Here is a 25,108-nt window from a genome sequence, read left to right as displayed (position 1 = left end):
CTTATTAAAATCACACCTCCTCCAAGAGGCCTTCTGCAATTAGATCCTCTTTTCCCCGACTCTCTCTCCTTCCTTCATTACACAGGTCCTTGGATCTATACCCTTGAAATTCACCCCACCCTCAACCCCACAGCACGATGGTGTAGTGGATAGAGCAAGGGCCTGGGAGTCAGGTCGTGGGTTCTAATTCCTGCTCTGCCGCTTTTCTGCTGTGTGACCTTAGGCAAGTCACTTGACTTCTATGGACCTCAGTTACCTCATCTGCAAAATGGGGATTAAGACTGTGAGCCCCATGTAGGATGGGGACTGTGTCTGACCCAATTTGTATCTGCCCCAGCGCTTAGTTCAGTGCCTGACACATAGTAAGTGTTTAACAAATATCATTATATCCCTGAAATTTAATTTAAAGGTCCCTCTCTCCCTCTAAATTGCAAGTCCCTTTTGGGCAGGGTGTTTATGAACTATGTGTTGTAGTCTCCCAAGCTTTGAGTATAGTGCTCTGCACATAGGAAGTGCTCAATTAATACCATCATTTGATTGATTGATTGAGATGTAACTCCCTAGGGAAATAGTATCTAACCAAATTCTAATTCAATATTTAATTCATGGGTGGGCAAGATACAGCCTAGACCTAAATCTAGAGAAGGAGCATGCCTAGTGCACGGGCCTGGGAGTCAGAAGGATCTGGGTTCTAATTCTGGCTTGGCCACTTTGCTGCTGTGGGACCTTGGGCAAGGCACTTCACTTCTCTGTGCCTCAATTACCTCATTTGTAAAATTAAGGATTAAAACTCTAAGCCTCATATGGGACATGGATTGTGTCCAAGCTGATTAGCTTGTATACCCTAGCCCCATCAATTAGTACAGTGCCTGGCACAAAGTAAGCGCTTAATAAATACCCTTTAAAATAAAACAAAGGGGCCAGCTAGGCCCCCATTGTGGAACAATCAGAGGCCAGCCTGCCCATTTTGGAGATGCCAGCCATTGTTCAAGGGGGCACCATCCCCCAGATTTTTCAGAAGATCAGTTTGAAAAACAGGTTTTTCCCAATTCCACAGAGAATCCAAGTTGGTTGAAAAAGCATTGTTTGAGAAGCAGCCTGGCTGTGAAGCAGTGTGGCTTAGTGGATAGATAATGGGCCTGGGAGTCAGAAGGTCATGGGTTCTAATCCCAGCTCTACCTCATGTCTGCTGTGTGACCTTGGACAAGTCACTTCATTTCTCTGGGCCACAAAATGATCTCATCTGTAAAGTGGAGTTTGAGTGTGAGCCCTATGTGGGATAAGGACTATGTCCTAGCCCAGCGCTTAGAACAGTGCTTGGCACATAGCAAGCACTAAAGTACCAATTTATTTTTATTATCATTATTATTGTTAGAGCACAGGCCCGGTAAGCTTGTTATGGACAGGGAACGAGTCTACCAATTCTACTGGACTCTCCCAAGCACTTATTACGGTGCTGTGCACCCAGTAAGTGCTTGATAAATCTGATTGATTGGGAGTCAGAAGGAACTGGGTTATAATCTTGGCTCCACCTCTTTATCCACTGGGTGAACTTGGGAGAGTCATTAACTTCTCTGGGCCTCAGTTCCCACATTTGTACAATGGGCATTAAGACTATGAGCCCCATGTGGAACCTGGATTGTTTCCAACCTGGTTAGCTGGTTTCTACCCCAGCATCTAGTACAATGCACATGGCACATGAAAAACACTTAATTCCATTTAAACAAGTATGTTTGAACAACTTCCTATAACCTCACACCCCTCTGAGCTTCAGCTTCTCTAGCTGGAAGATGGCAATTAATCCTCCCTCTAGAATTAACTGCTTATTACAGTATTTAGCACACAGTAAGCACTCAATAAATACCATTGAATGAACAATTGAATGAATAGACTGTGAGCTCGGTTATGGGCAGTGAATGTGTCTGTTGAATTGTTATATGGCATTCTCCCAAGCGCTAAGTACAGTGCTCTGCACCCAGTAAGTACTCAGTAATAGTAATGTTGGTATTTAAGTGCTTACTATGTGCCGAGCACTGTTCTAAGCGCTGGACTGCCTGACTGACTACCTGCTTCTTAGGATAAGTAAAAAAATTGATTAATAGTTGAAAGATCAGTAAATAGAAAGCCTGTCTGTGCAGATCAGAGAAGCAGCATGACCTAGTGTAAAGCACGGGTCTGAGAGTCTTAGACTTGGACTTAGAATTAGACTTGAGTTCTAATTTTGGCTCTGCCAATTGTTTGCTATGACCTTAAGCAAGTCACTTCACTTCTCTGTGTTCCAGTTTTTTCAATTGTAAAATGGGGATTAAATCCTACTCCTTTCTGCAGAAACCGTGAGCTCCATGTGGGATAGGGACTGTGTCCAACATGATAAATTTGTATTTACCTCAGCGCTTAGAAGAGTGCTTGACACATAGTAAGTGTTCAACAAATGCCACAAAATTTTTTTAAAATTAAAAAAGAGGGAGTGTGCTAATATACCTGTTTCACTTTGCTGAGGTGCTCTTTGCAGTCAAGAAGAGTGAAAAGTTTGTTTTATGCTGTGGAGTCATCTCCGACCCATTGTGACACCCTGGACACATCTCTCCCAGAATACCGACCTCCATATGCGGTCATTCCGTTAGTGTACCCATAAAGTTTTCTTGGTAAAAATATGGAAGTGGTTTACCATTGCCGCCTCCTGCGCAGTAAACTTGAGTCTCCACCCTCGACTCTCTCCCAGGCCGCTGCTGCCCAGCACATGTGAGTTTGGACTTGTAGCAGATGGCCTTCCATTCGATAGCCACTGGCCAAGCTAGGAATGGAATGAGTAGGCCTCTGCTTGACTCTCCCTCCCATAGTAGAGACTGGTAGATACTGGAAACTCACCAGTTGCAATCCTGAGAGGGGGTGAAAAGTTCACAGTAACTATTCTCCAGTGTACCTTTTGACCTTGGAATAGGAAATAGCCCACTGACCAAATGATCATTTTCCAGGTGGAAGTGCGGGTGTTAATGGCATTTTCTAGGATTGGAAGAGGGGAGGATACTGAAGCAATTAGAAAAAAAAAATCAGCCAGAATTCGGGCATTAATTCCAGTAAATCACCCAAATCACTTGCCGAGATGGGCAGATGTCAATATTATGAATTCTAACTGTAAATAGCATTCTTAAAACAAACTCCGAGGAGAGAGGAGGGGAAAAATTGGATCCCTTTCCCATATGGCATTAATCTGTCCAAGTTCACAGTGCAGTTGTTGTTGTTGTTGTTGCTTTCAATCAAATACCCCGGGGCTTTTCTCTGTATATAAAGTGCGTTAAAAAGACCAGGATTGGGAATGCTTCCTGCCCCCTACAAGGTTTGCTGGGGTCCCAGGCTACTCGGCCCTTGGTTGTCTGTCATCTTCTGCCAGCCAACATATGTTGCATATTTCCTGTCTTCTCGATCAGGCTTATGCCATCAAATTTTGGTTCACAGTCTGGGGGGCTTCAACTGCTGCTAACCAAAAAAAATAATAAAACAAAATAAAAAAAAAATTCATCTTTTGCTTCTGCTGTTCCACTCCTTTTTTTCTTTCCGAGATCATTTCTGATGACAGGAATTTGGACAGAGAGTCAGAATGGAAACGTCTTTTGGTAGTGCCCTTCGTAACGAATCAAACCCTGAAGAAACGGATTCTTGTCAGTCTGAAGTTATTGGGTATGTTTCTGTAACTGTGATTGCAAGGTCAGCTAGTTCTCCTTTTATGCGGGGGTTATGGTTTTGCAGAACCCCACGTTTAGTCAGTCGATTATATTTATTGAGCACTTACTATGTGTAGAGCACTGTACTAAGAGCTTGAGAGAGTACAATATAACAGTAGACATATGCCCTGCCTACAGTGAGCTTACAGTCATTGTTTACCGGTTTAGGAAAAATCATTGTTTAGGAAAATAGTAATAATAATAATGTACTTGTTAAGCGCTTACTATGTGTGGTTACAAGCAAATCAGGTTGGACAGCAATCCCTATCTCACAGAGGACTCAGTCTTAATCCCCATTTTACAGATGAGGGAACCTAGGCACAGAGATGTGAAGCGACATGCCCAAGGTCACACAGCAGATAAGCCAGGCAGAGCCAGAGGCCTGCATGAGGCCACCCAGCGACAAGTGGCAGAGCCGGGATTAGAACCCTGACCCTCTGACTCCCAAGCCTGTGCCCTACCCACTAGATATCTATGCTGCTTCTCTAAGTGCTTGGGAGAATGCAATACAACAGTGAACAGACACATTCCCTGCACATGCCCACGGTCACAGAGCAGGCAAGTGGTGGAGCTGGGATTAGAACCCATGACCTTCTGACTCCCAGGCCCAAAAGATCAGGGCTGAGAATTTGTCCGAGAAAATGGGCTAAATGAGAGAGCTGCAGGCCATGCCATTTGCACCTTCTTTCCCTTTCTGCTGTTGTCTGGATTGTAAGCTCATTCAGGGCAGGGAACGGGTCCGCTAATTCTGTTGTGTTGTACTCTCCCAAGTGCTTAGTACAGTGTTGTGCACATAGAAAGTGCCCAATAAATATCATTGCTTGTGTTCCCGATGGGGTGTGGAGTGCAATGGGTGAGTGAGTGGGCGGGGATGCAGCACAGTGCAACCCACTTATCAAGCAAACTGTGGTATTTATTGAGCGCGTACCGTGTGCAGAACAGTGCATTCTGTGCTTGGGAGAGTGCACTATAACAGAGTAAGTAGACGTGTTCCCTGCCCATAAGTAGCTTACAGTCAACCTTCAGGCCAGGGCTGTACAGCCACGGCAACAGTAGCATAATGGATAGAGCACAGGCCTGTGAGTCAGAAGGTCATGGGTTCTAATCCCGACTCTGCCACTTGTCTGCTGTATAACCTTAGGTAAGTCACTTCACTTCTCTGTGCCTCAGTTACCTCATCTGTAAAATAGGGATCGAGACTGTGAGCCCCATGTGGGACTGGGACTCTGTCCAACCCGATTATCTTGTATTCACCCCAGCACTTAGTACAGTGCCTAGTACACGGTAAGCACTTAACAAATACCGTAATGATTATTATTAATATTATGGCTTTGCCATAGTGCCTGTAACTCTGCAAGTGGCTGCCTGGGTAGCTGCTTTGGTCTGGCCGAATGCCTCGGGTGACTGATTCTTCATCCTGGTTGGCACAGCCCCAGGGGGCGTGATGATGATGGTGATGGTATTTGTTCAGCACTTAATATGTTCCTGGCACTGTTTTAAGGGCTGGGGTAGATATAAGCTAATCAGTATGGACACAGTCCCTGTCCCACTTGTGGCTTACATTCTTAATCCCCATTTTGCAGTTGAGGAAACTGAGGCCCAGAGAAGTGAAGTGACTTGCTCGAAGTCACACAGCAGACAAGTGGCAGAGCTGGGACAGGTCCTTCTAACTTCCAAGCCCGGGCTCTCTCCCCTGGGTCATGCTACTTCCATTGACATGCCCCTCCTGCAGTGCCGGAATAGAACCCAAATCTCTCTGATTCCACTCCAATGACAGCGAGGCTGAAGCAGTTTGTGGTTGAATCAATCAGTTATATTTACTGAGTGCTTCCTATGTGCAGAGCACTGTAGTAAGCACTTGGGAGAGTACAGTAGAACAGAAACAATCCCTGCCCACAGCACGCTCACTCTTTACACGGGGCTTCTGGAGCACAGAAGACCCTCTCTCATCCTTCTCTTCCCAGGCTTGTAGCAGGGTGGGTCTCTGCTATTGTTGGCAGTGTTGCTTCCTTGTAGGGACTTTGGGAAACTGAGGAAGAAGGTTGATACTGTGGGCAGGTGTATCCAGCGATCAATAGTATTTTTTGAACAGCTACTGTGTACAGAGCACTATAGTAAGCACTTGGAAGAAAACAGAAGAGCTAGTAGGCTAGAAAGGAGGGAGTCAAACGTACTGTGGGGTGGTGGTGAACGTCTTAGTGGATGTTGGGTGCATAGGGGCTAAATTGGCAGTTGGAGGGATACTGTGGGTACTCCCATAACTGTCTCCACTGCATAAATTTCCCCTTTCCGATTTTGAGGAGGGAAATCAAAGTTTATTTTTGGATCACTTAATAGAAACCAGTAATAGTGGCTTGTGGTGGGGTAGTATTGGAAGGATCAGAATATTAGAATGTAGCAGAGACAGCCTCATGCTGGAGGCTTCTTTGAGAAGGATATGCTCCTGGAGAGGAAGAAGAGAAGGGGGTAGGAGCGGGAGGGGGCTAATTCATAGAATCTTTTGCATGCAGCACTTGGGAGAGTGCAAAAAAGTCAGAGAAGTGTTGTTAAGCATCCTCTTACATTGTTCTCCTGTCGTCGTCATCCCCCTTTTTGCTTCCTTTTTTCTTCTCTTCTTTCTCCCGCTGCCCTCATTGCTAGATTTAATTTCTATGACCTGCATAATAACCCCTGTTCGGCTTTCATGTTATAAAAATGATTCAAAAAAGCGGAGCAAATGTGTGAGCAAATATGGTATGACCTGAGGGGAAGAAAAAAGGATTCGGGGAAGTCCTCCTGGTGTAATTGTGATTTCAGAAGGGCTTTGAAGATGGGGAGAGCTGTGGTTTGGCAGACTTGGAGGGAGAAGGAATTCCAGGCAGGGAAAAGGGCATGAACAAGAGGTCGGGAGTGGGAGAAACAAGAATGAGGCCCAGTGAGTAGATTAGCTAGAAAGGAATGAAGAGTGTGAATTGGCGTGAGTGGGAGAAGAGAGTGGATAAGTAGTGAGAAAGCTAAGTGAGTTCTTTAAAGCCAATGGTCAAGAGTTTCTGAGTTACCATTGAAGGATTTTGAGGAGTGATCTCCGATCTCTGACTAAACAGTGCATGAACATCAATATTTGCGTAGACCATGAGCCCCTCAAGGGTGAGGGTGCATGCCTAATTCCCACCTGTATACTCTTCCAGTGCATTATACAGTGCTCTGCATAGAGTAGGAATTTAAATAACATTACTACTATTACTTTTACTTCAGTTATACCTGGTTGTCAGGTCTTCCCCCGTCCCCCCACAACTCATTCAGATCCACTTCTTTTATCCTCATGGTCATTATTCCCTTAGTGATATTTCATAGAATCAAGAATATTTCAAGTCCTCAGAGTTCTCTGAGTTCTGAATCTGCTGAGTTGTTTGGCCTTTAAAATGTCTGTTCCCTGGTGTTTGTCTCTAAAGAGCTGGATTTCTTAACTTTCTCTACTTTATGGTCTCTCATGTTAAAATATATTAGTGATAGTTGTTTAGATGGATTTTAGACACCAACGGTCTTTTAGGTGTGTAAAATTTATTTGTGATTGTGACACACACACCCAATCCATGTGAATTGTATGATTTGTGGCATTGAGTATGAAGGGCACAATATATCCACAAACCTTTTTTCTTCATACTGTACACCATTTTTCCCGACTCCCAAATGCAAATCTATCCTGTTTTATAAGATCTCTATAGAAAAAAACCCACCAACTTCCTTAATAACCCCGACTATTAGCTCCTGGTAGAAGGAGAACAGGTGGGACAACCTGATTCCCCTATGTCTACCCCAGCACTTAGAACAGTGCTCGGCACATAGTAAGCGCTTAACAAATACCAACATTATTATTATTATTATTATGTCTACCAACTTTCATTTATTCATTCATTAAATCGTATTTATTGAATGCATACTGTGTGCCAAGTACTCTACTAAGCGCTTGAGAGAATACAATATAACAGACACATTCCGGCCCACAACGAACTCATAGTCTAGAGGGGGACAACTGCATTGTATTGTACTCTCCCAAGCACTAAGTACAGTGCTATGCACACAAGAAGCACTCAATAAATACTATTGATTGATCTCTGTCAAACAGTGTAGAAATTCTTCCTTCCTTCTCCCTCCCTCCTACCTCTCCGGCCCCTCCTTCTCAAGCCTCTTTCACGGGTTCCTCCTCTACCCCCCAACCTTCTAGTTGTGGGAATCTCTCAAGGCTCGGCTCTGGGTCCCCTTTTATTCAATATCTTCACCTACTGCCTTGGAGAACTCAGTTGCTCCCATGGCTTCAACTACCATCGCTCCACGAATGATTCCCAAATCTACATCTCCAGCCCCAATCTTTCTCCTTTTCTGCAGTCCCCTATTTCCTCCTGCCTTCAGAACATCTCAACTCGGATGTCCCACCACCCCCTCAAACTTAACATGTCTAAAACCAAACTCCTTATCTTCCCATCCAAACCCTGTCCTCCCCCAGACTTTCCCATTTCTGTAGATTACACTGCTATTTTTGTCATCTCAGAAGCCTCAGAAAACTCATCTCTCTCATTCAACCCACATATTCAGTCTGTCATGAAATCCTGTCAGTTTTACCATCTCAATATCTCCAAAATCTGCCCCTTACCCTCCATCCAAACTGCTACCATGCTGATCAAAACACATATCCCAGCTTCAACTACTGTGTTGACCTCCCTGCCTCCAGCCTCTCCCCTTTCTTGTCCATACTCCACTCTGCTGCCCGGATCTCCTTTTAAAAAAACGGCAGTCCACGTCTCCCCTCTCCCAAAAAACCTCCAATAGTTGCCCATCCTCCTCGGCATCAAACAGAAATTCCTTACCCTGGGGTTTAAGGTGCTCAATCGGCTCTTCTTACCTCACTGATCTACTGCAACCCAGCTTGAACTCTTCGCTCCTAAAATAATGATGATGATGGTATTTGTTAAGGGCTTACTATGCATCAAGCACTGGTCTAAACACTGGGGTAGATACAAGGTAATGGGGTTGGTCATGTCCCCTGTCCCACATGGGACTCACAGTCTTCATCCCCATTTTCCAGATGAGATAACTAAGGCACAGAGAAGTGAAGTGATTTGCTCAAGGCCACACAGCAGACAAGTGGCAGAGTCAGGATTAGAACTCATGACCTTCTGACTCCCAGGCCCGTGACCTATCCTATAACATTAACTTTCTAGTGTATCTCCATCTTACCTTTCTCACTGTCCAGCCCTTGTCCATGGCCTCTCTCTGGTCTGGGACTCCTTCCCTCTTCATATAATAATAATAATGATAACAATTGTGGTATTTATGACACACTTACTATGTGCCAAGCACTGGGGTAGATACAAGATAATGAGGTTAGACGCAGTTAGAAGTCAGAAGGAGCTGGGTTCTAATCCCCGATCTGCCACTGTCTGCTGGGTGACCTTGAGTAAATTACTTCTCTGTGCCTCAGTTACCTCACCTGTAAAATGGGGATTAATGCTGGGAGCCCCATTTGGGACATGGACTGTGTCCAGCCTGATTAGCTTGTATCTACCCCAGTACTTAGAACAGTGCCTGGTACATAGTAAGTACTTAACAAATACCATAAAAAAAACCTGTACCTACCCCAGTGCTTAGTACAGGGTAAGCTCTTAACAAATGCTATAAAATGAAAAGTAATTGCTCAATAAATGCCATTGATGGATTCATCCTTCTAGGGTTGTGTGAGCTAGGGAGCTTCTGGAATTCTGTACCATCATGTTTTCATTCATTCATTCATTCATTGTCATATCTGTTGAGCATTTATTCTGTGCAGAGCCCTGTAATAAGCACTTGGGAGAACACAATATAATAATAAACACCACATTCCCTGCCCACAGTGAGTTTAGAGTCTAGAGAGGGAGAGGCAGACATTAATATAAAGTTACAGATATGTACATAAGTTCTGTGAGGCTGGGAGGGGGAAAGAACAAACGGAACAAGTCAGGGCAACACAGAAGGGAGTGGCAGAAGAGGAAAGGGTGGGATTTAGTCAGGGAAGGCCTCTTGGAGGAAATGAGCCTTCAAGAAGGCAATGAAGCCTTAAAGCAGCTCTAAAACTGGTTTTCCCCTCTCAGGGTCACACCTGGGGAGTTTCCAGTACTCTACCAATCTTGACTGCAGGAGGAAGAGTCAAGCAAAGGCCTACCCATTCCATTCCTAGCGTGGGCAGTGGCTAGCGAATGGAAGGCAGTCTGCTACAAGTCAAAACTCATCTGTGCTGGACAGCAGCGGCACGGCAGAGAGGGGACTCAAGTTGACTGTGCGGGAGGAAGCAACGGTCAACCACTTCCATATTTTGTCCAAGAAAATTCTATGGATCCACTACCAGAAGGATTGCAAATGGAGGTGGGGAGTTCTGGGAGAGATGTGTCCATGGCACCGTTATGGGTCGGAGACGACTCAGCGGCATAAGGCAAGATAAGAGTCACTGCAGGGAGCTCAGAGTAGGCCTGTAATTGTAATCGCAACCGGTAGAGATAGGGATAAGCTGAGGATCTCTGAAAATTGTCAACCGGGGAGTAGTAATCTCACATTCTGCAATCCCTGGGTAATGGCTCATTTCGGGCAGTGGCTGAGGAGAGGGGATTGGTGAATAGCAAATGAGAATTAAGACCGTGACTTTCCATTGTTTGTTTCTAAACTGAAGTTTAAGTCCCTGGCATTTTTCCCGAGGGACTCCATCTAGTGAACAATGATTTATCTTGGAGCGTTTCATTTTGTGTTTTTTATTTCTTTTTCGCCATACAGCCTCTTTCATAGATTCAGTTCAGAAGAGCAGGTTGGCCTAGTGGGAGCCCGGGAGTCATCAGGACCTGGGGTTCAATCCCGGCTCCACCACTTTTCTGTGGTGTGACCCTGAGCAAGTCACTTTACTCCTCCTTGCCTCAGTTCCTTCAGCCGTAAAACCGAGATTAATGCTGTGAGGCCATATGGGACAGGGCCTGTGGCCAACCTGATTAGCTTGTATCTGCCCCGGCCTTTATTACAGTGCCTGGCACACAGTAAGCTCTTAAAAGATACCATAAAAGAGATGTAAAGAAGGGAAATACAAAATTTTTGTGTGAGAGAGAGAGGAGCGTTATCAGCGGCCTCCATGGGTTTATACGCTAGGGTCAGTGTTAAGCCCTAGATCTGATTATGAGGGTCACGTCTGGGTCCTCAAGCGATAAAGCTCTCTGCCTCCAGTACTCTGGCTCCCAAATTCAGCAGAAGACCTGGTGAGCCTCATCCCACCTGGCCAACCTGGTACAAGAGCTTGGGGCTAACCCAAGCCCCCTCTAGACCATAAACTCATTGTGAGTAGGGAATGAGCCCCTTTTCCTCTGCTCCTCCTCCCCTCCCCATCATCCTGACTCCCTCCCTCTGCTCTACCCCCTTCCCCACCTCACAACACTTGTGTATAGTTGTACATATTTATTATTCTATTTATTTTATTAATAATGTGTATAGTTCTATAATTCTATTTATTTTGATGCTATTGATGCCTGTCTACTTGTTTTGTTTGTCTGTCTCCCCCTTCTAGACTGTAGCCCGTCGTTGGGTAGGGATTGTCTCTATCCATTGCCGAATTGTACTTTCCAAGCACTTAGTACAGTGCTTTGCCCACAGTAAGCGTTCAGTAAATACGATTGAATTAATGAATGAATATGTGTGTTATGAAAAGCAGTGTGGCTTAGTGGCTAGCGGGGCCTAGGAGTCAAAAGATCACATAAGGTTTACATATGTGCTGTGGGGCTGGGGGGAGTATCCAGTTGCTTAAGATTTACACAGCCAAGTGTGTAATTGATGTTCAGGGAAGGCCAGGTGGAGAAAATGGGGAAACAGCCTGGTGAAGCAGCATGGCGTTGGGAATAGAACATGGGCCTGGGCATCAGAAGGTCATGGGTTCTATTCCCGCCTCCGCCACATGCCTGCTGTGTGAACTTGGGCAAGTCACTTCACTTCTCTGGGCCTCAGTTACCTCATCTGGAAAATGGGAATGAAGAGTGTGAGCCCCACGTGGGACAGGGACTGTGTCCAGTCTGACTAACTAACTTGTCTCCATCCCAGGGCTTAGAACAGTGCTCAGCACATAGTAAGCGCTTAACAAATATCATAATTATATTGTTATAGCATACTCTCCCAAGCACTCATTACAGTGCATTGCACCCAGTAAGCAGTCACTAAATACTAACGACCGACTGATAGGCCTGCACGGGGGACTCGGACCGAATAAGGCCCAAGCCCTTTCTGAAATGCTTTCTGCATTTCTGTAGTCAAGGTTTTGCAGAAGCGCATCCCCTTGGTAACTGAGTAGAATAGAAGCTGATGCTATTGGGAAGTTATTCATCCGAAATGATTTGCATAAGGTTTATTTGGGAGGGTGTCTCGTGTGTGTGTGTGTGTGTGTGTGTGTGTGTGTATGTGTGTGTGTGTGAGAGAGACAGAGAGAGACAGAGAACAAATTTAACTCTTTCAAATGCAATTGGGGAAGCATTTTGACCCAAATGCTGATGTAAAACTATATATATCGAGTTAAGGTTTCTGGGGTCCTGTGAATTCTAAGTGAGTCACAGTGGATGATAATTACAATCTCTGTAGAGTGTAGAGGATCATAGAACGGTCATGGGAGCCAAACTTAGCGAAAGAGCCGAGATGTTTACATAAGTGCTGTGGGCCTGTGGGGAGTATCAAGGTGCTTTAGGTGTACACATCCAAGGGTGGAGTTGACTTGAAGGGGAGGGCAGGTGGAGAAAATGGGGAAGCAGCATTGGCATAGTGGATAGAGCATGGGCTTGGGCGTCAGGAGGTTGTGAGTTCGAATCCCAGCTCTGCTACAGGTCTGCTACGTGACCTTAGGCTAGTCACTTCACTTCTCTGGACCTCAGTTCCCTCATCTGGAAAATAGGGATTGAAACTGTGAGCCCCATATGGGACAGGAACTGTTTTAACCAATTTGCTTGTATCCACCCCAGTGGTTTAGTACAGTTCTATTAACTCTTCCCAGAATATTAAGATATGATGTTGTTTGCTGATATAGTAGTGGTATGAAAAAATGAATGCCAGGAGTACTCCTACATTGGTCTAGTGGACCTGCTCTGCGAGCTTGGGCAGGTCACACGACTCTTCTCTAGTCCTTAGTTTCCTCAACTGTAAAATGGGGACTCAATCCCTGCTCTCCCTCCTACTTAGACTTTCAGCCCCATCGATCAATCAGTGGTATTTATTGAACCCTCACCATATGCAGTGCACTGACTCACTTCTCTGTGTCTCAGTTACCTCATCTGGAAAATGGGGATTAACTGTGAGCCCCACGTGGGACAACCTGATGACCCTGTATCTCCCCCAGCGCTTAGAACAGTGCTCTGCACATAATAAGCGCTTAACAAATACCAACATTATTAAACACTTGGAAGAGTACAGTGTAACAGAGTTGGTAGACCTGTTCCTTTCCCATAATGAGCCCCATGTGAGACAGGGAATATCTGCCTCTGCATTTAGAACAATGCTTGACCCATAGTTAAGAGCTTAACAAAACAAATACAATAATAACACTCCTGAACAGACCTTGTAACTTCTAGCCTCAATATTGAACAAGAGGCTACTGTACTTTATCCTCTCTGTTCTCTTTAAAGATGTACCAAAGGAAATGCATACAGAGAAGGGCAGTGAGTTCCTTAAAATAAATCCTTGACAAAATAACCCACATTCAGCGCAAAAAGAAGGAAAGACCTTATTGAATGCTGACCTGGTAAAAGACCACTTTATTCTGTTTTTACGGCCCCAAGGTATTCAATCTCATTTAATTAGGACTAACAAAACCGGGTGCTTTTGAATAATTTAGGAGCTGTTTCAGACTTGTGACAAGTATTATTTGTTTGTTATAATACTAACATTAAGTGCTCAGTTTTTTATTCATTCATTCATTCATTCATTCGTCGTGTGTATTGAGCGCTTACTGTGTGCAGAGCACTGTACTAAGTGCTTGGAAAGTACAATTAGGCAAATAGCAACAATCCCTGCCCTCAGTGGGCTCACAGTCTAGAAGGGGGAGATGGACATCGAAACAAGTAAACAGATACCAGTGACATCATTATAAATAGAGTTATAGATATATACACATCATTAATACTATAATTCTAATTATAAATGTGTACATATATGCACAAATGCTATGGGGCGGGGAGGCGGGTAGAGCAAAGGAAGCGAGTTGGGGAAATGGGGAAGGGAAGGGGAAGCAGAGGAAAAGGGGGACGTAGTTTTTAATGTCTCTCAGCTGTATTAACATGTAGGCAAAACTGTTTAATACAGTACTGCAGTTGGTGGAAGAATTCTTTGAAGATAAAAAGATACATCATTCGTTGGTTGGTCCATTATATAAAAGAAATATTGACCACTGCTCCTTGAATCAATTGATGCTATTTATTGAGCATTTCCTGTGTTTAGAGCACTGTACTTGGAAGAATACAATAGTACACAGTTGGCAGACACAGTTCCTCCAGACCGTAAGCATGTTGAGAGCAGGGAATGGGTCCATCTAATTGTTATATTGTACTCTCCTAAGCACTTAGCACAGTTCTCTGCACAAAGTAAGCACACAATAAATACGGTTGACTGCCCACAGTGAGCTTACGGTCTAAAGGGGGGAGACAGACAAAAATAATAAGGCAGGAATCATATCTTTAAACCTTTTGGTGCTCTCCCAAGCACTTACTATAGTAGTCAGTCCACAGAAAGTGCTCAATAAATACCACCGATGTATTGATTACCTCTCATGGAATGTTAGGAATTCAATAAATCCTGGCTCTGCCTCTTGTCAGCTATGTGTCTTTGGGCAAGTCACTTCTCCTTGCCTCAGTTACTTCATCTGTAAAATGGGGATTAAAATGGGGACTGTGAACCCCATGTGGGACAATTTGATTTCCGTGTATCCACTCCAGTGCTTAGAACAGTGCACATAGTAAGTGCTTAACAACTGCCATCATTATTAATAAAGGGAGCACTATGGTAGGTCCCTAGGTTTTTTTTTCTTTTTTATGGTATTTGTTAAGCATTTACTATGTGCCAGGCACTGTACTAAACACTAGAGTAGATACAAGCTTATCGGGTTGGACATGGTTCCTGTCCCACATGGTGCTCACCCTCTTAATCCCCATTATCCAGGTGAGGTAACAGGTCCAGTGAAGTGACTTGCCCAAGGCCACACAGCAGTAAGTGTACTATACTACTATAGTATGTATATATATATAGTATACTATAGTAAGTACACATCATAGTAAGTGGCAGAGCCGGGATTAGAACCCTGGTCCTTCTGACTCCCAGGCCCAGGTTCTCTCCACTAGGCCGCACTGCTTCTCAGAGAGGATTTGGTCAGAGATCAGATTCTGTCTGAGAGTTTGCATTAGAGGGAGGAAAGAGGACAAGCAGAAAAGAGCTTTTGGTGCTCATTAGGGCTTGAGGCTATTTTTAAGCCAGTTCAAATATTTAAATTGCAGGGCATTCACGCTCCAAGCAGACTTCTTAATTGTTTGGGGATTGGCCCTATTTGTGGAGGCAACCTGCCTGGTTTGCCCTTTCTGAACGATTTATCATCCTTTCTTATTAATCCTAGAGATGGCCCAATGCCGAGTCACCTAATGTCTACCGCTCCTGGCCAGGTGTAGTGGAGAGAACACATAGAGGCAAGAGCTTGCTCCAGGTCAGGTCCCTTAATCACCACTTGTCAGCTGTGTGACCTTGGGCAAGTAACTTCTCAGGGCCTCAGTTACCTCATATGCAAAATGGGGATTGAGACTGTGAACCTTACCTGGGACAGGGACTGTGTCCAACTCGATTTGCTTGTATAATGATGATGATGGTATTCGTTAAGCGCTTAGTCTGTGCCAGGCACTGTTCTAAGTGCTGGGGTAAATACAAGTTAATCAGGTTGGACAGAGTTCCTGTCCCACATGGAGCACCCAGTCTTAATCCCCTTTTTACAGATGAGGTAACTGAGGCACCAAGACGTGAAATCACTTGCTGAAGGTCACACAGCAGACAAGTGGCAGAGCCGGGATCAGAACCCAGATCCTTCTGTCTCCTAGGTCCGTATGCTGCCACTTGTCTGCTCTGTGACTTTGGGCAAGTCACTTAACCTTTATGTGCCTCAGTGACCTCATCTGTAAAATGGGGATTAAGACTGTGAGCCCCACATGGGACAACCTGATTACGTTCTATCTACCCCAGGGCTTAGAACAGTGCTCGGCACATAGCACTTAATAAATATATAATTATTATTATTATCAACTAGGCCATGCTGTATCCACCCCAGGAATTAGTACAGTGCCTGGCACATAGTAAGTGCTTACTAAATACAGTTATCATTATTATTATTAATCCTACTCCTTCCCAGGAGGGCTTAGCATATGCCCGATTAGACTGTGAGCCTATCATTGGGCAGGGATTGTCTCTATCTGTTGCCGAATTGTACATTCCAAGCGCTTAGTCCAGTGCTCTGCACATAGTAAGTGCTCAATAAATACGATTGAATGAATGAATGAAAGAATATGACCACCACCATTCCAGGTATTGAGCGACGACTGCTTCCATGGGATGGGTTTTAACACATCCTGTCATTTCCATAATGCTGCCCCAGCTGCCACAGTCCCTTTGGCCCTCCCAAATATGCTTCCATGGGGGTTAATCTTATTAGTCCCCCGTGCTGCAAGGCAGTCAGTCAGGTTCGGTGGCTTCTTATTGGCAGTCAAGCAGGAAGTGGCATCCCTTGGTCTCCAGTGGTTCCCGCTCATCGCTCTTAGTCCTTCCTCCAACGGTCAGATGATCTCCACCTTGTGGCCCACCATTTTGAAGCCACATGGCAGGGGGAAGAGAGGGGTAGGCAGGGGGCACCCCCAAAATACCAAGGTGTCGGGGAACGCGGGACTCTAGGATAAAACCCAAGCTGTGATATAGTGGGGATTGGGCTGCACTCGGGGACAGAGTCTGGGGACTCGCAGTGACACCTCAGCATTGAGGGGTGGGTGGGGAAAGGGGGTGACTGTCCTGGGCCAGGGGAGCCGGGCCCTGAGACTGGTAGCGGGTGGGAGGTGTGAGCGTGGGCATGGAGATACCTGCCGAAGCCCGCGAAGATGCCCTGAGGCTATGGTGGCTCAGGTTCTCAGCGGGTGCCGCTGACAAGATGATGGTAATGGTATTTGTGAAGTGCTTACTATGTGCCAGGCACTGAACTCAGCGCTGAGGCACTGTACAAAAGGATACAGGAGGGGGGGCGAGGGGTGGCATCAGCAGGTCAGACCGCCCCCATTCTCACTTCAGACCATGGGGGTGACAGTGCGGCCTGAAATCCCTCCCCGCTCCACGGAGCTCAACCCAGGCGGTGCCCCCAGGAGCTTACTTAGTACATTGTAATGCTTAACATATCTGTAAGCAATTTATTATATCTGTAAATTATTTATTATATCTGCAATTTATTATTTTAGTGTCTGTCTTCCCCTCTAGACTGAAAGCTCGTTGTGGGCAGGAAATGTCGAGTATATTGTTGTAGTGTATTTTCCCCAGTGCTTAGTTCAGCGCTCTGCACACAGTAAGGAGCGGTAATGGGCAGGGGAGCCACTATGCCGGCCTTGTCAGGAGGGGCTCTAGCCATGGGGGTCTGTGGTAGAGACCTTCTGGGACCCACCCCTCTGCCCGAGGAGGGCAAGGAGAACACAAGACAATTAGAGTTGACCAATTTACTAAAGCAGCAAAGCCTTGCAGGAAGACCCCAAGGCCTGAGAGGCAGTGGACTTGGACTGAAGCTCGTTGTGGGCAGGGAATGTGTCTGTTTCTTGTTACATTGTACTCTCCCAAAACAGCATGACTTAATGGATAGAGCCCGGGACTAGGAGTCAGAAGGTCATGGGTTCTAATTCTGGCTCTGCCACTGGTCTGCTGTGTGATGTTGGGCAAGTCACTTCACTTCTCTGGGCCTCAGTGACCTCATCTTTACAACGGGGATCAAGACTGTGAGCCCCATGTGGGACAGGGACTGTGTCCAACCCAATTTGCTTGTTTCCCCCCTAGTGCTTAGAACAGTGTCTGGAGCACAGTAAGCGCTTAACAAATGTCATTATTATTATTATTATTATTAGCATGCTTTCCACAAAGAAAGCGCTTAGTAAATATGATTGAATGAACGATTCTGGTACTGAGACTTCCAGCTGCCTGCTGTGTGACCTTGGGCAAATCACTTCACTTCTTCTTACCTCAGTTTCTTCATCTGCGATCCTGGCTCTACCACTTGTCTGCTGTGTGACCTTGGGCAAGTCACTTCACTTCCATGTGCCTCAGCGACCTCATCTGTAAAATGAGGATTGAGACTGTGAGCCCCATGTGGGAGAGAGACTGTGTCCAACCTGATTATCTTGTATCTACCCCAGCTCTTAGTACGCTGCCTGGCATATAGTAAATGTTTAACAAATACGTCCCCCTCCCAAAAAAAAATTCCCTTAAAGACCACTGCAGATTGGATCATCTGAATGCCTGTATTATAACAGTTATTCCGTGTACAAGGAAAAATTGTTCAAGAACACCACCATCCTCCTTTTTTCAATCCTGCAACCTTGGCATTATCCTTGATCCCTCTGTCCTTCTCTCTCTTTCAAAACTGCCGTTGCTTCCTGCTAAGATTCTGGACAAAACAAGAACTTTTAGGTGGCCGGCAAAAAAGGCTTAGCAGCAGAAATCAGAGTAGGTGAAAAGAGAAATCACTGCTCCCACCTCTCTGAAGTTCATCCTCTGCCCTGAGGTCAGTAAGGAGTGAGCCTGCAGCCCGGAAGTTCAAATGCTTGGCTGGGCTGCTCCAAACAGAAACAGTTTCTCTTTTTAGCTTCCCTGTCCCAATGCTAAAGCACACCCTTGGCTCTGAGTTAAATTCCATTTTCATCACTGGTCATATGGGTTACCCAAAGTGTTTGGGTTCCATTTGACATGGTTTTATTTTTGTTGTTGTTTGGTCTTGAGCAAGAAAATAAATCTGTGGTTTCGTGCCCAGTTTTCATTTGATAGGTAGCTCTTTAAGAAAAGCTTTAAATTTTTTAGAGGGAGCAGTAGAAGCTAAACTCATTACATGGGCAAAAGCTTTTTTGCTTCCGTTGTCATCATTGTTGGACAAAGGAAACCCAGCAGTTCTGGACCAAAGTGGGAAGGTTGAGGACAAGCTGGTCAAAAGCTACTTTGGTGGGAAAGAAGGCACTTAACCCAATCAGTCAATCAATTAATCAGTGGCTTTTATTGAGTTCTTTCTGTATGCAGAGCACTGTACTGGGCACTTGGTATTATTAATAATAATAATAGTATTTGTTAAGTGTTCACTATGTGTCAAACACTGTTCTCAGTGCTGGAGCAGGTAAAAAGTCATCAGATTGGACACAGTCCCTGGCCCACATGGGCACACAGTCTTAATCTCCTTTTAGCAATAAGATAACTGAGGCCCAGAGAAGTGAAGTGACTTGCCGAAGGTTACAAAGCAGACAAGCTGGGATTAGAATCCAGGTCCTTCTGACTCCCAGACCTGAGCTTGTTTCACTAGACCACGGTGCTTCCCATATCGCACAGATGTCGTTTAGGGAAGTAGCGTAATAGCTGTAGAAATGATAAGGATGTATTGACCCCTTGTATTGACCTTGGTACATTCCCTTGTATGTATGTATTGACCCCATTGTACGCATGTCTGTATGTATTGGCCCCTTAATTCCCCTCCTCTTGAGTGCAATGCGTTGAGCTAAACGCTTGGGAAAGTACAACTTGTATACTGTTTCCCAATGCTTAGTACAGTGCGGTATTCAATAACTACTGTACTTAATAAACACTAGCCCTGGTCTTACAAAGGATGCAGAAGAGTGGTCCTTTATCCACAAGGTGCTGACCACTCTAATGGGAGAGACAAACATCAGTATTTGTAGAAGAGGCAGAATGAGAATAATGGAATGTATGTACGAATGGAACATACAGATGTATATTCAAAATTCACAAGTACCCAGGAGCTGAGGACGGAGATGAATAAATGCATAAGGGCTACCACAGGCCATCGATTTGATTTGATGTTGATGGGAATTGGCTGGATAAGGTTTATTGGAGGAGCGGCTTGAATCATAACATAGAACCCTTTCATTCATTCATTTCATCGTATTTATTGAGCGCTTACCTTGCGCAGAGCACTGTACTAAGCGCTTGGGAGAGTACAATAGAACAGTAAACAGCATTTATTAAGTTTACTATGTGGAAAGCTGGAGTAAATACTAAAACGGGTGCCACCAGGCTCAAAATCTAAATGGGGGTAAACAGACAAATAGAACAATAGCAGTGGAAAGCAGAACAATAAATTGCAAAATCAACAATCCAAGATAATAATGTAAAACCCAGTTGTTCTGCACAGTTCTTGGAGGGAGAAGCCACAGCCACAGTCTTTGTTTACAACCCTCAGCAGACTCCCTCTTTGCGAACAGGGAATGTGTCTTACTGTCTCAAGCACACCAAATCTTGTCAGTCCCACCTTCACAATATCGCTAAAACCTGCCCTTTCTTCTCCATCCCAACTGTTACCACCTTAATCCAATCACTCATCCTATCTCTCCAGGATTACTGCATCAGCCTCCTTGCTGACCTCCCAGCCTCCTGTCTCTCTCCACTCCAGTCTACCTTCACTCTGTTGCCCAGATCATTTTTCCACAGAAACTTTAAGGACACGTCACCCCCTTTCTCAGAAGACTCCAGTACTTGCCCATCCATGTACATATCAAGAAAAACTCCTCACCATTGGTTTTAAAGCTTTCCATCAACTTGCCCGATTCTACCTCACTTCCCTTCTCTTCTTCTACATCCCAGCCCGCACATTTTGCTCATCTATTGCTAACCTTCTCACTGTGCCATAGTCTGTCCTATCTCATCACTGACCCCTCACCCACATCCTGCCTCTGGCCTGGAACGCCCTCCCTCCTCACATCTGCCAGACAATGACTCTTCCCCACTTCAAAGCCTTATGGAAGGCTCATCTCCTCCAAGAAGCCTTCCCAGACTAAGCCCCACTCTTCCTCATCTCCCACTTCCTTCTCCATCCCCCTGACTTGCTCCCTTTGCTCTTCCACCCACTAAGCCCCACAGCACTTGTGTACCTAGCTGTCATTTAATTTATTAGTATTGATGTCTGTCTCTACCTCTAGACTGTAAAGTCGTTATAGGCAGGTAATGTCACTGTTCATTTTTGTATTGTACCTTCCCAAGTGCTTAGTACAGTGCTCTGCACGCGGTAAGTGCTCAGTGAATACGAATGAATGAATGTTCCACACACAGTAAGTTCATTCATTCATTCAATCGTATTTATTGAGCGCTTACCGCGTGCAGAGCACTATACTAAGCACTTGGAAAGTAAAATTCGACAACAGATAGAGACAATCCAACAACAGGCTCACAGTCTAAAAGGGGGAGACAGACAGCAAAACAAAATGAGTAGACAGGCATTACTACCATCAAAATAAATAGAACCATAGATAAATGCATATCATTAATAAAATAAACAGCACAATAAATATGTACAAATATATACAAGTGCTGTGGGGAGGGGAAGGGGGTAGAGCAGAGGGAGGGAGTAGGGGGAATGGGGGGGGGGTAGGAGAGCTCACCTCCTCCAAGAGGCCTTCCCAGGCTGAGCCCCCCCTTTCCCTCTCCTCTCCGTCCCCTCCCCCCCGCCCTTTGCTCCTCCCCCTTCCCCTCCCCTCAGCACTGTGCTCATTTGTATATATTATTTATTACCCTATTTTTTTTTCTTAATGAGCTGTACATCCCCTTGATTCTATTTATCTTGATGATGGTGTCTTGTTTTTGTTTTGTTCTGTTGTGCTTTGCCATCTGTCTCACCCGTTTAGATTATGAGCTAGTCATTGGGCAGCGATTGTCTCTATCTGTTGCTGAATTGTACATTCCAAGCACTTAGTCCAGTGCTCTGCACATATTAAGCGCTCAATAAATACTATTGAATGAATGAATGAATGAGCAGAGGGAAAGGGAGGGCTCAGTCTGGGAAGGCCTCCTGGAGGAGGTGAGCTCTCAGTAGGGCTTTGAAGAGGGGAAGAAAGTTAGTTTGGTGGATGTGAGGAGAGAGGGCATTCCAGGGTAGAGGTAGGATATGGGCCGGGGTCAATGGCGGCACAGGTGAAAACGAGGCCCAGTGAGGAGGTGAATGGTGGCAGAGGAGCCGACTGTGCCGGCTGGACTGGAGAAGGAGAGAAGGGAGGTGTGAGGTAGGAGGAGGCAAGGGGTTGGAGACCTTTGAAGGCAAGAGTGGGGAGTTTTTGCTTTATGCGAAGGTTGATGGGCAACCACTGGAGGTTTTGGAGGAGGAGAGTGACATGCCCAGAGCATTTCTGCAGAAAGATAATCCGGGCAGTGGAGTGAAGTATAGACTGAAGCAGGGGAGGCAGGAGGTTGAGAGATCAAAAAGGAGGCTGATGCAGTAATCCAGTTGGGATAGGATGAGAGATTGTACCAGGAAGATAGTTTGGATAGAGAGGAAAGGGCGGATCTTGGCATTGTTGTGACCATAATTTTCAGTAAATAGGATTGGCTGACTGACTCCCCATTGACAAAGGTCCTGAACCATTCTAGCAGGAGAAAATGTGTCTGGGGACGCTAGAGCTCCCTCCTTTATCAAGACCATGGTACTTAGTGGATGGAGTGTGGGCCTGGGAGTCAGAAGGACCTGGGTTCTAATTCTGGTTCCGCCGCTTATCTGCCTTGTGACCTTGGACAAGTTACTTCACTTCTCTGGGCCTCAGTTCCCTCATCTATAAAATGGGGGTTAAGACTGTGAACCCCATTCGGGACAGGGACTGGGTCCAATCTGATTTGCTTGTATTCACCCCAGTACTTAGTACAGTGCCTGTTACATAGTAAGCACTTAACAAATACCACTATTATGATGATGATGATTATGATTATTATTAAGACCCTGAGAGCCAAATGGGCTTCCACCTACGCCCACCATAGTAAATTAAGCCCACCCCTCCTTTTTGGGGGGGCAGTGGGGCTCTGGCCTTCATTGTTTTGGCAGGATGGAAGCAAAGCTGGATTGGGCATCAAATGCAAATGAAAAAGATGATCTAGGAAAAGACAGGGGTGGGGAATGGAGGAAGTTCAAGATGTATTCGCGTTTTTCCTTTTGGGGCAAATGTGAGTACCGGTTTATGCATCCGGCTAACAACCAAAGGGAAATCCTTTTTCAATGGCTGAAAATAGTCTTGGAATCTAAAAATGATCCGAGTTCTTTGCTGAGGTCAGTGTTTTCCATTCTCTGACTGCCTAAGTTTCTGTAGCAACTTTCTAAATTTAAGCTCGAAGTCTCATTTTGTTTCAAGTCCCATGCTTGTAAAAAAAAAGAAAAAAGTGGGGTTTTCTCATTTTAACCCAAGCCCTTTCTCCGTCATTGAGTTCGGCACTCCACACGGATTTTATTCATCAGTTTTTTATGATAGACTAATGTCCCATACGATGGCTATTTAAAGTAGTATGTATACTGAAAAAAAAATGAATCACACTTAAATAAAACCTCTTACTCAAAGGACAAAAAAGGACTTAAAAATGTTAACACTTTCAAAGGAGAAAGTTTCCACCCTCAATTTGTCGCTGGAGATTGAGGCCATGTAGGGCCCAGGACATTTAACAAGACAACAGCAGGGCAGGGACAAGTGTTTAGTACAGTGCCTGGTGCATAGTAAGCACTTAACAAATATCATCATCATAATAATAATTCCCAAAGCCATCAGCGAATTTCCACATAATCTCAGCTATATGGCAGTGCTTCTCAAGTTGGATGTCTATCAATCAAGCACGACCTAGTGGAAAGAGCCTGGGCATGGGAGTCAGAAGGGCCTGGCTTCTAATCCCGGTTCTACGCCTTTCCTGCTCTGTGACCTTGGTCAAGTCACTTCGCTTCTCTGAGCCTCAGTTTCCTCAACTGTAAAATAGGAGTCAAATACCTGGTCTCCCACCTATTTAGACCGTGAGTGCCTGCCTTGTAGTAAGTGCTTAACAAGTCTTGTCAAAAGAAAGAAGAATCGATCAATGGAACTTATTGAGCTCTATGTGCAGAGAACTTGGGAGAGTGCAGGGAACATATCTCTTTAGTGTTGTATTCTCTCCCAAGTGCTTAGTTCAGTGCTTCACACCCAATAAGTGCTCAATAAAAATGATTGAATGAATGAATGAATGAGAATACAACAGAATTCTAATTGTAGATGTGTTCGAGGTGTGCTGAGCTCCACAAGTGGAGCTCAGGTTTCCTAGCTGGTGGCCCTAGAAATTGAGTGTCCCGAATTCATGTTCTTAAGAATTAGAGCTCTATCCTTCCCCCTTTGCTGGGAGGAGAGATTTGGGAGCTACTCCTTTTCAGGGAAAAATTGAATATAGGTACACTCGTTTGTCTTTGCTATTGACTCTCAAGTTGCTTTGAGAAAGAGGGAGACAACTCTTAATTGAATTTTTAGTGTTAGTAATAGCCATAAGAAAGGTTAAGTCAGTTTTGGAGTTATGAGATTGCCTCCTTTTGAGAAATGCTTTGAACTTGGTTTAGAATTTAAGAGGTAAAAACTCAGACAACTGTGAAACCCTGTTCCTGAATAAAAGCAGTTATGCTTTTAATGAAGCAGCATGGTCTAGAGGAAAGAGCATGGGCCTGGAGGTCAGAGGACTTGGGTTCTAATCCTGGATCTGTCATTTGTCTGCTGTGTGACCTTGGGCAAGACACTTCACTTCTCAGTTCCTCAGTTCCCTCATCTGTAAAATGGAGATTGAGACCATGAGCCCCATCTGGGTCGTGGACTGTGTCCAGCCTGATTTGCTTGTATCTGCCCCAGTGCTTTGTACAGTGCCTGGCATATAGTAAGTGCTTAAAAATAACCATTTTTTTTAAGCAATTTGATCAAGGTGTTTCTAAAGCATTCAAGTGCTCCATGCCCCATTTAGTTTTTGTTTGTTTTTTTCTTCAGTGTCAGCTTGTGCCAAGTGTAAACCCATTATTTAGGGACAGGGAATCACATCAATAATAATAATTGTGATATTTGTTAAGCTGTTACTATGTGCCAGGCACTGTGCTAAGTGCTGGGGTGGGTATAACCCAATCGGATGGGATGCATTCCAATAATAATGGGAGCTCCATGTGGGATTGTGTCCAACTCAATTAACTTGCATAAAATAATAGTAATTATGGTATTTGTTAAATGCTGACTATGTCCTGGGCACTGTACTAAGTGCTGGGCTGGATACATGCAAATTGGGTTGGACACAATCCCTGTCCCATGTGGGGCTCACAGTCTCGATCCCCATTTTACAGATGAGGTAACTGAGGC

General features: G+C 44.9%; 1 protein-coding gene and 1 non-coding gene across 3 annotated transcripts in view; both read left to right on the top strand.

The window, feature by feature from the left end:
- IGF2BP2 (insulin like growth factor 2 mRNA binding protein 2) overlaps positions 1-25,108 on the top strand; it is a 242,465-nt gene that overhangs the window by 123,129 nt on the left and 94,228 nt on the right. The window lies entirely within an intron of this gene.
- On the top strand, positions 9,817-9,954 carry LOC114816363. Its single transcript, XR_003764130.1, has one exon. It is a non-coding gene; the product is annotated as a small nucleolar RNA SNORA7 (small nucleolar RNA).

This window comes from Ornithorhynchus anatinus, chromosome 1 (genome assembly GCF_004115215.2).
Source record: "Ornithorhynchus anatinus isolate Pmale09 chromosome 1, mOrnAna1.pri.v4, whole genome shotgun sequence".
Taxonomy (NCBI): Eukaryota; Metazoa; Chordata; class Mammalia; order Monotremata; family Ornithorhynchidae; genus Ornithorhynchus; species Ornithorhynchus anatinus.
The sequence above is the reverse complement of the archived record's forward strand: the minus strand, read 5'-3'. Positions and strand labels throughout refer to the sequence as shown.